Genomic DNA, 14,174 nt, shown 5'->3' on the forward strand with positions numbered 1-14,174 from the left:
GAAGTCAATTAACATGGTCCTTTAAATTAGATAATTAAAAGGACTAAATTCTTAAGATGAAAAACAGATGAACTAAATTTCAAAAGTTTGAAGAATGCTAGGACTAGGGCATAATTAGACTTTTTTAAGGATATCGAATACAAAGAAAATAATGGGTATTAGTGTAAATAAATAAAGATATTGAGAATTTGGGTATAACCATGTAAGGCAATTTCCTTGTCTACTATACAACTTGATAGTTCCTATTAAGACAATGTCTAATGTGGTCTTTTGTATTTTCTCCAACCAAATTTTGTCAGCATTGAACAATATTGTCTGTCTTTTTTTACCGACCATTTCTTTAAGGTGGTTTTTTTTTCCCCCAAATATCACCGTTGATTGAAAAATATGTATTCTTATTGATCAAGTTTTAGGCATACTGATAAATTTAGATTTTAATGTTTATATTTTTTGTCAATTTAGTTTTTATTTTCTGGGTTAAATTTGACAATCAAATTTTCAAAAAGAGTCAAATTGGTTTTTAACGAAAATGTTGATTCTAATATTAAATTTTTAACAATGTTGGTATGACAACTCACGTGACAGTTTCCATGTACTTCATGTTGACATAATATTATTTATTATATATATTATGTTAACAAATAAATTAAAAATGATAAAATATTCATTCATAAAAAGTAAAAAAAAAATCATGAAATACCCGTAGATTGCTGTAACGCCCCTTTTACCCGAGACCGTCGCCGGAGTCGAGCACGAGGCATTACTAAACTTATTTGAGCACTTAAACAAATTCAAACAATTTATATCACACTTTCCAGACAAGCTGTCCAACTGCGTTACAGATGCAAAAAAAATCATATCTCGAGTTACAAAACTCGAAATCTAAATCTGTAAATTTTCCCCAAATCTAGGCTCATATATCTACTTACTAATTTTTTTCTAGAATTTTTGGTTGGGCCAATTAGTACAGTTTATTAGTTGAAGTCTCCCCTGTTTCAGGGTTCAGCTGCTCTGACCTTTGTGTATTACGAATCAGATATCTCTCTGTACAGAGCTTCAATGACTATGTCGTTTGTCTCTAATAAAACTAGACTCAATAAGGAATCTGTACATATAAATTATGACTTCTAATTATCTTTGTAAAATTTATGGTGAATTTCCAAAGTCAGAACAGGGGATCCAGAAATCGCTCTGGCCCTGTTTCACAAAAATTTAAACATCTCATAAAATATAGCTCATATACCTATTTTGCTTCTTCCATATGAAAATAGACTCATCAAGATTCGATTCCATAATTTATTCGTTATTTAATTCCATTTCTACTATTTTTAGTGATTTTTCAAAGTCAAACTACTGCTACTTACCGAAAACTGTTTTAGTACAAATATTGTTAACTAGTTTATAACATCTTTACTTCAATTCATTCAAACTCTATACTTGCCATATAAATCTTCAAACATAAAACAAAAGCTACCGGAATTGATCTGGATAGTGTGCTTTGTTGTGTTGATCCGATCTACCCACTTCACTTCAAGTCAATCTACATAAAAATATTAAACACACACAAGTAAGCTTATTGAAGCTTAGTAAGTTCATAGGTTAAAAGTAATGCTTACCAAACATAATATTTCCAAACAATACCAAAACACTTACTAAAGTTTCCTGCGATTCACAACCATTGTTATAATAATTAACATAGTTGAGCTCAACAGTAACAACTACTCAATCTCTTCCATTTGGATCACTTCTCTTTTATTTCTTATAATCAAATTAGGAAACGGCTTACGAAATTGAGTACGCCGTTGCTCAATGCCACGATTCACAACTCAGTATGGTTTTCCTCATTGAAATACCATACCTACATTTCACAACTCAGTATGGATGATACCATACCTACATTTCACACTTTGCCATGGAACAACCATGGTCTTATCCGTCAATTCATCACACGTCACGATACGAACGTACTCAATCCTGCGTTTTTCCTAATTTGCATTTCCACATTTATTCTTTCATTAACAAAATCTACACAATCCCACAACAAATTCGTATATAATAACACATTATAAACTTCAATCATTCACAAATAAACATCTAAATTCAACCATATGAACTTACCCGGCTAATTTGTAGAAGATATTGAAATTTAGGGACTATTCCGCAACTTTTTCTTTTCCTCGTTCTTCTTTGGATTCTTGATCTATAATATAAAATATTTCTACTCATTAGCATTTATTTGATTTCTATTTCACTTCACAATTTATGCTGTTCAAATTTCGAAATTGCACTTTTACCCCAAAATTTACAGTTTTCACAATTTAGTCCCTACTCAATTCACCCATCAATTGAACTAATTTTTCTCAATTAACACTTTATTTTATCATTATAAACTATTTCAAAACCTTTTATATTCTGAATTTCAACAGCAACCTTCAATTCACAACTTTTTCATAATTAGGTCCTAAATATCATTTCCTATCAAAATCACTTAATAAAACCACCTTAATATGAAATTAGAACTTAAATTTCATAATAATTCATCATAAAATTCCTTATCCATCCAGGGTAACTTCGAATTTCACCCATAAAATCAAAAACTAATGAATTCTACAAGTGGACCTAATTGTAAAAGTCATAAAAACATAAAAATTATCAAGAAAAAGCAAGAATTAGACTCACATGATGTAAAAATATGAAAACCAGCTTTCTCCAGACCTTCTATGGCGTTTTGGCTGAGAAAATATGAAGAAATGTCTAGATTTTTCAATTACATCATTATTTAACTATTAACTTTTATCTATTTCCAATTTTGCCCTTGTTCACATTGTTTTCTTGCTTATTTCATACCCAAACCGTCCAGCCATTAACCTTTGGGTCTAATTGCTCTTTAAATCCATCTTTTAAATACTTAAGCTATTTACTCACAATTTAACAAATTTTGTGCTATTTTCAATTTAATCCTTTTTAATTAATTAGCCATCCAAACGTTAAAATTTTCTAACAAAACTTTAATACTAACTCAATGACACTCCATAAATATTTATAAAAATATTTATAGCTCGATTTTCAACTTTGAGGTCTCGATACCTCATTTTTGACCCGCTTGACCTAATAAATTCTTTTAATTCACTAATTTCACCATTTCACAAATTCTTCTAAATTCTTACTTGACTCATAAATATTAAATTACTATATTGTTCAATCTTATTTATCGAATTTAGTGATCTCAAATCACCATTACCGACACCATTTGAAAATTAGGTAGTTACAACTCTCCTCCCTTTAAAAATTTCGTCCTCGAAATTTGTTACCAAAATAGATTTGGATCTGTGATCTCATTGACTCCTCTGTTTCCCAGGTTGCCTCCTCCATACCATGTCGATGCCATAATACTTTAACCAATGGTACTCTTTTGTTCCGCAATTCCTTAACTTCACGAGCCAAAATCTTCACTGGTTCTTCTGAATAAGTCATATCTGGTTGAAGCTCAATTTCAGTATGGGGAATTACGTGTGAAGGATCTGACCTATACTGCCTTAGCATAGACACATGAAACACATTATGAATCTTCTCAAGTTAGGAGGTAAAGCCAAACGATAAGCCACAGGACCAACCCTTTCCACAATTTCATATGGCCCTATGAATCTCGGACTTAATTTTCCCTTTTTACCAAATCGTAACACCCTTTTCCATGGTGAAACTTTTAAAAATACTCGATCACCCACTGCATATTCTATGTCTCTTCGTTTTAAATCCGCATATGACTTCGACGATCCAAGCGACTTTTAGACTATCTCGAATAATCCGGACTTTCTCTTGGTTTCTCGAATCAAATCAACCCCAACTATTTTGATTCACTCAATTCAGACCAACACAATGGAGTCTTGCATTTTCTACCATAAAGAGCCTCAAATGGTGTCATTTTATACTAGACCGATAGCTATTGTTGTAAGCAAACTCATAGCGGTAAATACCTTTCCCAACTGTCACCAAACTCGAGTATACAACATCTTAACATATCTTCTAAAATTTGAATCACTCGCTCGATTGTCCATCTGTTTGAGGATGAAATGTCAGTACTAAAATTCAATCTGGTGCCTAAGGCTTCTTGCAATTTATTCCAAAATCTTAAAGTAAACCTCGGATCCGATGCGAAATGATAGATATTGGAACTCCATGTAGTCTCACAATCTCGACACATACAATTACGCTAACTTATTAAGTGAAAAATCTATTCGATGGAATAAAGTGTCTTGACTTTGTCAATCTATCAACAATCACCCATATCGAATCTTTCTTTCTGAGTCACAGCAATCCTCGACACAAAATCCATTGAAATATGCTCCCACTTCCATTCGGAATCATAATGGGTTGTAATAAACCCGTTGGCACTTGATGCTCGCTTTAACTTGTTGGCAAATCAAACATTTTGCAATAAATTCGAAATTTCTCTTTTCATACCGGGCCACCAATATGTCTTTTTCAGATCACCATACATTTTTGTACTACCGGATGAATAGAATACATACTATTATGTGCTTCGAAAGAATATCATTCTTTAAATCGAATTATTGGGAACACAAATCCTATTATGATAGCGCAATATACCTTCATCATCAATCTTGAACTCGAATCTAAATTATCCCGAACCATTTGTCGTTTCAAAGACCAATTTTGGATCTTCATTCTGCAGCTTCGAATTTGTTGAAGAAACATTGGTTTTACCTTCAATTCTACTAATACAACACCTTCTTCATTAAGAGCCAAATGAGCATTCATTGCTGAAGTGCAAACAAGGATGACTTTCGACTCAAGGCATCAAGAACTACATTAGCTTTCCCTGGATGATAGTCAATAACCAAATCATAGTCTTTCAGCAACTCTAACCACCGTCTCTGTCTTAAGTTCAGTTCCTTCTGAGTCATTAAGTATTTCAAACTTTTGTGATCCGTATACATATAACACTTCTCACCATATAAATAGTATCTCCAAATTTTTAAGGCAAAAACAATTGCAACTAACTCAAGATCATGTGTAGGGTAATTCTTTTCATGTGGTTTTAATTGCCGTGAAGCATAAGCCACCACCTTTCCGATTGCATTAACACACAACCCAAACCACTTAAAGATGCATCATCAGTACACAACATACGGTATACGATTACGGTTGAGTTAAGACTGGAGCTTCATTAACATTTTCTTTAATCGATCAAAGCTCACGACATTCATCGACCACATAAACTCAACATTCTTCTCGTAATAAACGAGTTATTGGTGAAGCAATCATGGAAAAATTCTTTACAAAACGGCGATAGTATCCTGCTAATCCCGAAAACTTCGCACTTCGCTTACATTTTCGGTGTTTTCCAATTCACCACTCTTTGAAACTTTACTTGGATCCACACGAATTCCTTCATTGATATAATATGACCCGTAAATCCAACCTCATGAAGCCAAAACTCATATTTACTAAATTTCGCATATAACTGCTTTTTCTCTCAACGTCGTAGTACAATTCTCAAGTGCTTGTGCATGTTCGGATTCTGTCTTTGAATAGACCAATATGTCATCAATAAATACCACCACAAATCTATCCAAATAAGACTGAAAAATTCGATTCATTAAATCCATAAATGCAGCAGGGGCATTCGTTAAACCAAAAGGCATTACCAAAAATTCGTAGTGACCATACCGAGTTCGAAAAGCAGTCTTTGGCACATCACACTCTTTAACCTTCAGCTGATAATACCCAGATCTAAGGTCTATTTTTGAGAACACTGCAACACCTTTCAGTTGATCAAACAAATCATCGATACGAGGTAATGGATATTTATTTTTAATTGTTACCTTATTCAACTGCCTGTAATCAATACACAATCGCAACGAACCATCTTTCTTTTTCACAAATAAGACAGGTGTGCCCCAAGGTGATGTACTCGATTCGATAAACCCTTTATCCAATAACTCTTGCAATCGTGTCTTCAACTCTTTTAACTCATTGGTGCCATTCTATACGGTGTTATTGATATTGGAGCTGCATGCAGGAATTACATCAATTGTGAATTCAACCTCACGATCCGGGGTAAACCGTAATTCCTCAGAAACACATCAAGAAACTCATTAACAATCGACAATTGTTCCATCTTCAATTCGAATCCAGTATCAAGAATATAAGCTAAAATGCTTCATTACCTTTCCGAATCAATTTTCGAAATAAAAAAGTGAAATAATTCTAACATCATTCTTTTATCCCCAAACTCATTGAAACTATTTCCCCATCGACATTTTAAATCAATCCGTTTTCTCTACAATTCACTATGGCATCGTGTTCAATCAACCAATCCATTCCAAGAATAACATCAAATTCTCGGAAAGGTAACAACATTAAATCAGCAGAGAATTCACACCTTGTATTTTCAGTGGACAATTCCGACATATTAAATTAACCAACACACTTTGCCCTAGTGGATTAGTGACTTGCAATTCAAGGTCAGTAGACTCAACAGTCATTTTCTTTTCTGACACTAATGCAGTGCAAATATATGAATGTGTAGATCCGGGATCAATTAAAGCATATCTGTAATCATCAAAAGATAGAAATTACCACTATCACATCCGGAGCGAAGCTTCTTCCCTTGCCGGATAGCATATGTACGTCAGGTACTCTTGTCTCGATCGAGTGCAGATCTCTCGTTCCCCAATGAACAGTCCAGCAGACTACTTTGACCCGAACGTTTACCTTTACGAGGAGTATTTGCTTGCTTCTCCCTTGTTCTCTATCTTCTTTAATAATTGATGACAATCCCGAATAAAATGATCCGTTCCACCACATTTATAGCAAGCTCGGCTCTTCCCCAACACTCACCAATATGAAATCTACCATAATTTTTACATCTAAGTCTCGGAATATTTTGCACACTACTAGCACTAGTGCTGGTTTCTTAGTTGCTCGACATCTTGTTGAGTCGTTTTACTTTTATTCAATCGTTCCGGATTATAACAGTCGACCGAATCATTTCGAACTTTTTGGCGAAAAAGTCGAAGTTGGTCTAGAGAAACTTCTTTGGTATACCTCTTTACCTCTTCTTTCTCTTTGCATCTTTCATTATACACTTCTTCCATCTTTTGAGCTCGATCGACGAATCACAAATTCCGAATCTCTGTACCTCCAATCATCATTCGATTTCATCATTAAGCCCTTCTTCAAATCTAATGCACATTTCTTCCTCTGCTTGCACAACATCCCGAGCATATCTCTTGAGATACACAAATTCTCTTTCATATTCGCCCTTGTTTTATTCCCTTGTCAAGATCAAGAAATTCTCTCTTCTTCTTATCTAAATATCTCCTTCCCACATACTTCTTCTTAAATTCGTTTTGGAAGAATTCCTGTAAGTTTATCTGCAGTACCATCGCCTCAATGGTTTCCCACCAATTATACGCTTCTTCTTTCAATAGCTAAATCGACATCCCAAATAGTCCTCCGGAGAACACATCATCTGTTTAAAACTCTCTCCAAACTCTTTAACCAATACTCGCTTTAACCGGATCATCGTCCGATCTCCTCGAAATTCTTCACTCCAAACTTTCGAGTTTTTCAATTGGTGTTCTTTTGCTAGATTCATCTATTAAAGAAGGAGCAACCGGGTTGTAATCGGTGGTACAAGAGGGGAGGAGGAGGTTGTTGTGCTGACTTCTTCCTTGTATTATTTCATGATACACCGATTCATTAATCCGTAAATCATATTTTTAAGTTCTTCCCTCTCATCAAAGAAATAGGGACATTACCACTTGTTCCTCGCTCGTAAGTCTCAGATTCTACTATTAACTTCCTCTTCTTGACTAGCACCATCGGGTCTATCGACATCTTTACAATCTATAACAAAATTAGTAATTAGATCGGATCATTCACATCACACTATCACAGATTTATATGGCATGTATTTTAAACATTTTACACATCAAATTCGTTCCGAGAATCGACTAAACCAAAGCTCGATACCAATAAATGTAACGCCCTTTTACCCGAGACCGTCACGAGTCGAGCACGAGGCATTACTAAACTTATTTGAGCACTTAAACAAATTCAAACAATTTATATCACACTTTCCGGACAAGCTGTCCAACTGCGTTCATGATGCAAAAAAATCATATCTTGAGTTACAAAACTCAAATCTAAATCCGTAAATTTTCCCCAAATCTAGGCTCATATATCTACTTACTAATTTTTTCTAGAATTTTGGTTGGGCCAATTAGTACAGTTTATTAGTTGAAGTCTCCCTGCTTTGTGGTTCAATGCTTCGACCTTTGTGTATTACTTAATCAGATATCTATCTGTACAGAGCTTCAATGACTATGCCGTTTGTCTTAAAACTAGACTCAATAAGGAATCTGTACATATAAAGTATGACTTCTAATTATCTTTGTAAAATTTATGGTGAATTTCAAAGTCGAAACAGGGATCCAGAAATTGCTCGCCCTGTTTCACAAAAATTTAAACATCTCATAAAATATAGCTCATATACCTATTTTGATTCTTCCATATGAAAATAGACTCATCAAGATTCGATTCCATAATTTATTCGTTATTTAATTCCATTTCTACTATTTTTAGTGATTTTTCAAAGTCAAACTACTCGCTACTTACCAAAACTGTTTTAGTACAAATATTGTTAACTAGTTTATAACATCTTTACTTCAATTCATTCAAACTCTATACTTGCCATATAAATCTTCAAACATAAAACAAAAGCTACCGAATTGATCTGGATAGTGTGCTTTGTTGTGTTGATCCGATCTACCCACTTCACTTCAAGTCAATCTACATAAAAATATTAAACACACACAAGTAAGCTTATTGAAGCTTAGTAAGTTCATAGGTTAAAAGTAATGCTTACCAAACATAATATTTCCAAACAATACCAAAACACTTACTAAAGTTTCTGCGATTCACAATCATTGTTATAATAATTAACATAGTTGAGCTCAACAAGAATAACTACTCAATCTCTTCCATTTGGATCACTTCTCTTTATTTCTTATAATCAAATTAGGAAACGGCTTACGAAATTGAGTACGCCGTTGCTCAATGCCACGATTCACAACTCAGTATGGTTTTCCTCATTGAAATACCATACCTACATTTTCAACTCGGTATGGGAAATGCCATACCTACATTTCTTAACTCAAGATGGATTTGATAATACCATACCTACATTTCACATTTCAAGATGGATAATACCATACCTACATTTCACAACTCAGTATGGATGATACCATACCTACATTTCACACTTTGCCATGGAACAACCATGGTCTTATCCAATCAATTCATCACACGTCACGATACTTAACGTACTCAATCCTGCGTTTTCCTAATTTGCATTTCCACATTTATTCTTTCATTAACAAAATCTACACAATCCCACAACAAATTCGTATATAATAACACATTATAAACTTCAATCATTCACAAATAAACATCTAAATTCAACCATATGAACTTACCCGGCTAATTTGTAGAAGATATTGAAATTTAGGGACTATTCATAACTTTTTCTTTTCCTCGTTCTTCTTTGGATTCTTGATCTATAATATAAAATATTTCTACTCATTAGCATTTATTTGATTTCTATTTCACTTCACAATTTATGCTGTTCAAATTTCAAAATTGCACTTTTACCCTGAATTTACAGCTTTTCACAATTTAGTCCTGCTCAATTCACCCATCAATTGAACTAATTTTTCTCAATTAACACTTTATTTTATCATTATAAACTATTTCAAAACCTTTTATATTCTGAATTTCAACAGCAACCTTCAATTCACAACTTTTTCACAATTAGGTCTTAAATATCATTTCCTATCAAAATCACTTAATAAAACCACCTTAATATGAAATTAGAACTTAAATTTCATAATAATTCATCATAAAATTCCTTATCCATCCAGGGTAACTTCGAATTTCACCCATAAAATCAAAAACTAATGAATTCTACAAGTGGACCTAATTGTAAAAGTCATAAAAACATAAAATTATCAAGAAAAAGCAAGAATTAGACTCACATGATGTAAAAATATGAAAACCAGCTTTCTCCAGACCTTCTATGGCGTTTTGGCTGAGAAAATATGAAGAAATGTCTAGATTTTTCAATCACATCATTATTTAACTATTAACTTTTATCTATTTCCAATTTTGCCCTTGTTCACATTGTTTTCTTGCTTATTTCATACCCAAACCGTCCAGCCATTAACCTTTGGGTCTAATTGCTCTTTAAATCCATCTTTTAAATACTTAAGCTATTTACTCACAATTTAACAAATTTTGTGCTATTTTCAATTTAATCCTTTTAATTAATTAGCCATCCAAACGTTAAAATTTTCTAACAAAACTTTAATACTAACTCAATGACACTCCATAAATATTTATAAAAATATTTATAGCTCGATTTTCAACTTTGAGGTCTCGATACCTCATTTTTGACCCGTTTGACCTAATAAATTCTTTTAATTCACTAATTTCACCATTTCACAAATTCTTCTAAATTCTTACTTGACTCATAAATATTAAATTACTATATTGTTCAATCTTATTTATCGAATTTAGTGATCTCAAATCACCATTACCGACACCACTGAAAATTAGGCCGTTACAACTGCCATACATGTTATTATGTTTAAAATTTTAACGCTAACACTTCAACACTTTCTAAAATGTTGATGGCCAAATTGATAAAAAGATCTAAACATTCATGACTAAATTTATCATTATGCTATTAAATTTGATAAAATTAGTATAATGAGATTGCTATTTAAAAAAATATTATATCAACATTTAAAATCAAAATAATTAGCGAACATAGTTCAACAATAATATTTTTTTAAATAATCTCATTATAGATTCTGATCACATCTATTCTTGTTGATATAATGTCTAGAACTATCCATAACCTCTCCCTAACCCATAAATAGGAGGATGATACGCTTCAGCATACTCGAACCCAATTCTCCTGCACTGACAATAATGCTTATATCAATCAAGTTAAAACACAACCCGCATAATTTGATAATAATTAAATCTAAATTCTAGAAGGAAATTAATGAAAGATATAGATAAGAGGAAAAACCCAAATAAGATCCTCTCATCCATATCTTCAAATTGTTGACTTCTATTAGCTGTATTTCAATATCATATGATTTAAATAATAATTAAGAATTTGCAAATCAATCCTTTGGGTTGGCACATAGGAATAAGATATGACCCAATTTTCTTACACCCTTACATGTAAATTTCTTTTAAATTGAAATATTTAAAATCTAAATTTATTAAATCTAATTATTAAAATTAAAAGTTGATACCAACTCCATTGTCTTTAGTGTAGATGAAGTCATTGTTTGCATCATCAGACGGTTGGAAATTAATCTTATCTAATAATAAAAGAGATAATCTGTAATACCTCATACCCGTACTTGAGACCGGGATAGGATACGAGGCATTACCAAGATTTTCAGAATAATTTCAATTAATTTATATTATTTAGTATTCATTTTCATGTTTCATGTAACATTCTTTTCATATATTCAATTTAAAATATCATATAAAATACGATACAATATTTAAATTTTCATATTTACATGCTCATGCAGGATATACGAACCTACCTGACTAAATTGCAGAAATACCAAGATTTAGAGGCATATTGGTAATTTACCATATTCCCAAATTTCACCCAATCTTAAATTGATAATTTCATTCAATTTATTAATTTAGATAATAAAACAATTCATTCCCTTCAATTTAGTCATTTTCGACATTTTTACAAAATTACCTATAAAGTTTTACTTTTATTCAATTTAGTCCTTGAGCCTAAAACATACAAATTAGCCATGCTAGCTGAATATTCATACATATTTTTTCTCCTCCTCCTCTCCATTCCACATCCTTAGTATAAACAACACACTTGTAGGTAACATTATCCATAATTTTCACTATCTACTTATGTGAATATTCAAACTGTTCATCTGTGTCATAGTCACTAAATTATTTTTATCTTGAGCTACAGAACTCCAAATTAAGATCCACTAATTTTCCCTGAAACTAGACTCATATACCTTCTTACGATAAAAATTTCATAATTTTTTTGTTGGGCCAATTAATACAGTTTATTCATTAAAGTCTCCCCTGTTCTGCCGTCTGACAGTTCCGACCCTTCTTCACTAAAAAATAATTATTTTCTTGTACAGGATCCGAATGATGTCCTCGTTTATTTCTCTTGAAAATAGACTCATTTAGGATTCTAAACATATAAATTTAAGCTCCTAATTATTTTTATCCAATTTTTGATGATTTTCCAAAGCCAGAACAGGGGAACTCGAAATCATTCTGACCTTGTCTCACAAAAGTTATTGTATCTCATGATTTACAATTCCATTGCTTACATAATTTCTTTTATAAGAAACTAGACTCAATAAGCTTTAATTTCACATTTTATTCATCCCCTAATTAGATTTATATAATTTTTGGTGATTTTTCAAAGTTAGACTACTGCTGCTGTCTAAAACAGTTTTAGTGCAAAATGTTGATTTCCATTTTGCCCCAAATTTCACAATTCATACAATTCAGTCCTTGCTCAATTAACCCCTCAATTAAGATAATTTTCTAAATTAATATTTTTTATAGACATTATAAGTTATTTCATAACTATTGAAATTCATAATTTCCATATGGAACTCTAACTTCAAACTCTTTTACAATTAGGTCCCAAACATACACTTTCTATTCAATTCTTTCAATAAAATCAGCATATAAATAATTTAAAGCTCTAATTCCATGCCAAATCATCATATACTTCCAGCACATATTCATAGCAACTTTCAATTTCTTTCATAGAATCAAAAACTAATGAATTCAACAAGTGGACCTAGTTGTAAAAGTCACAAAAACATAAAAATTTCAAGGAGAAAGCAAGAATTAAACTTACATGAAGCTAGAGTATGAAAACCAGCTTGAACCCTCCTCCATGGCTGTTTTTCAGCTGATGAATATGAAGAGAAATGAAGAGAATTCTAGATATTCCAATTTAGTCCCATTTTTATTTAGCCAATTTTGGCAATTTTCCAATTTTGCCCTTATTTCATCCATTTCCTGATTTTTCTCAGCTATTGCCGCCAAAAATATCTTCTTTAGGATTATTTGCACTTTAGGTCCTTCCTTATTTGACAACTGAGCTATTTAATCCTTCCAGCAATTTTTACACCCTTTTCAATTTAGTCCTTTTTATTTAATTAACCACCCAAACGTCAAAATTTTCTGACTAAATTTTAATACTACCTCACCAACACTCCATAAATATTTCTAAAAATATTTATGGCTCGATTTATGAAGTCGAGGTCTCAATACCTCATTCTCGACCCAATTTACCTAATTAATTCTTTTAAATCATCAAATTCACTAATTCAAAAATGCTTTTATATTCGCATTTGACTCATAGGTATTAATTTATTAAATTTTTAACTCTCTCGTCGGATTTGGTGATCTCAAATCTCTATTCCCGATACCACTGAAAATTAGGCTGTTACATAATCTGAACTTCGAAATTAGATTTATTATTGTCTTTAAATTTAGATTTTATCAAGATTTAATGATGTAAGTAGTGTTAAATCAATAACTGATTGATGTAAACCGTTTAAATAAAGCGGTTGAATCGGTTGGCTCGAAAGTTACTTAAAATTGGTAAAAATAAAAAAATTAATAGTTGAATAGGTTAAATCGGTTAAATAATTTTTTTTTTTGATTTTTATTTATTTATTTAGTTATTATTAGTCCAATGGTCGAACTGATCAAATTGGTTAAATCAAGTTCTAGTGGTCTGACCTGTTCAACCATCAATCTAATTGTTAAAGCACTGAATATGACACTCTGAAATTGTACCATATCATTAGTTGAAAATTTATATAATTTTTTTTTCAAATGATGATGTCGCACAATCTCAAAATGCCACATCAACAAATTTTTATATTTTTTAAATCAATTAAAAAAAGTACAAATATATAGTTACCAAATTCAAGATGAATAATGTTCCTTACTCCTAAATAGTCCTATTTATGGGCTGGGTTACTTGTTTAGGCCTGAAGGACTGTTTGAAATTTAGAAGGATTTGAGTAAAAAAATTAGGT

General features: G+C 31.9%; 1 long non-coding RNA gene across 1 annotated transcript; it reads right to left on the reverse strand.

Annotated features, from left to right (window-relative positions):
• Window positions 1-1,240: 1,240 nt before the first annotated feature.
• LOC128284146 (uncharacterized) lies at window positions 1,241-13,082 on the reverse strand. Its single transcript, XR_008274478.1, has 3 exons — window positions 12,980-13,082; window positions 2,119-2,200; window positions 1,241-1,540 (listed from the first exon to the last, which is right to left on the reverse strand). It is a non-coding gene; the product is annotated as an uncharacterized LOC128284146 (long non-coding RNA).
• Between the last annotated feature and the right edge of the window lie 1,092 nt (window positions 13,083-14,174).

The sequence above is a fragment of the Gossypium arboreum genome, chromosome 2, assembly GCF_025698485.1.
Source record: "Gossypium arboreum isolate Shixiya-1 chromosome 2, ASM2569848v2, whole genome shotgun sequence".
NCBI classification, from domain to species: Eukaryota; Viridiplantae; Streptophyta; class Magnoliopsida; order Malvales; family Malvaceae; genus Gossypium; species Gossypium arboreum.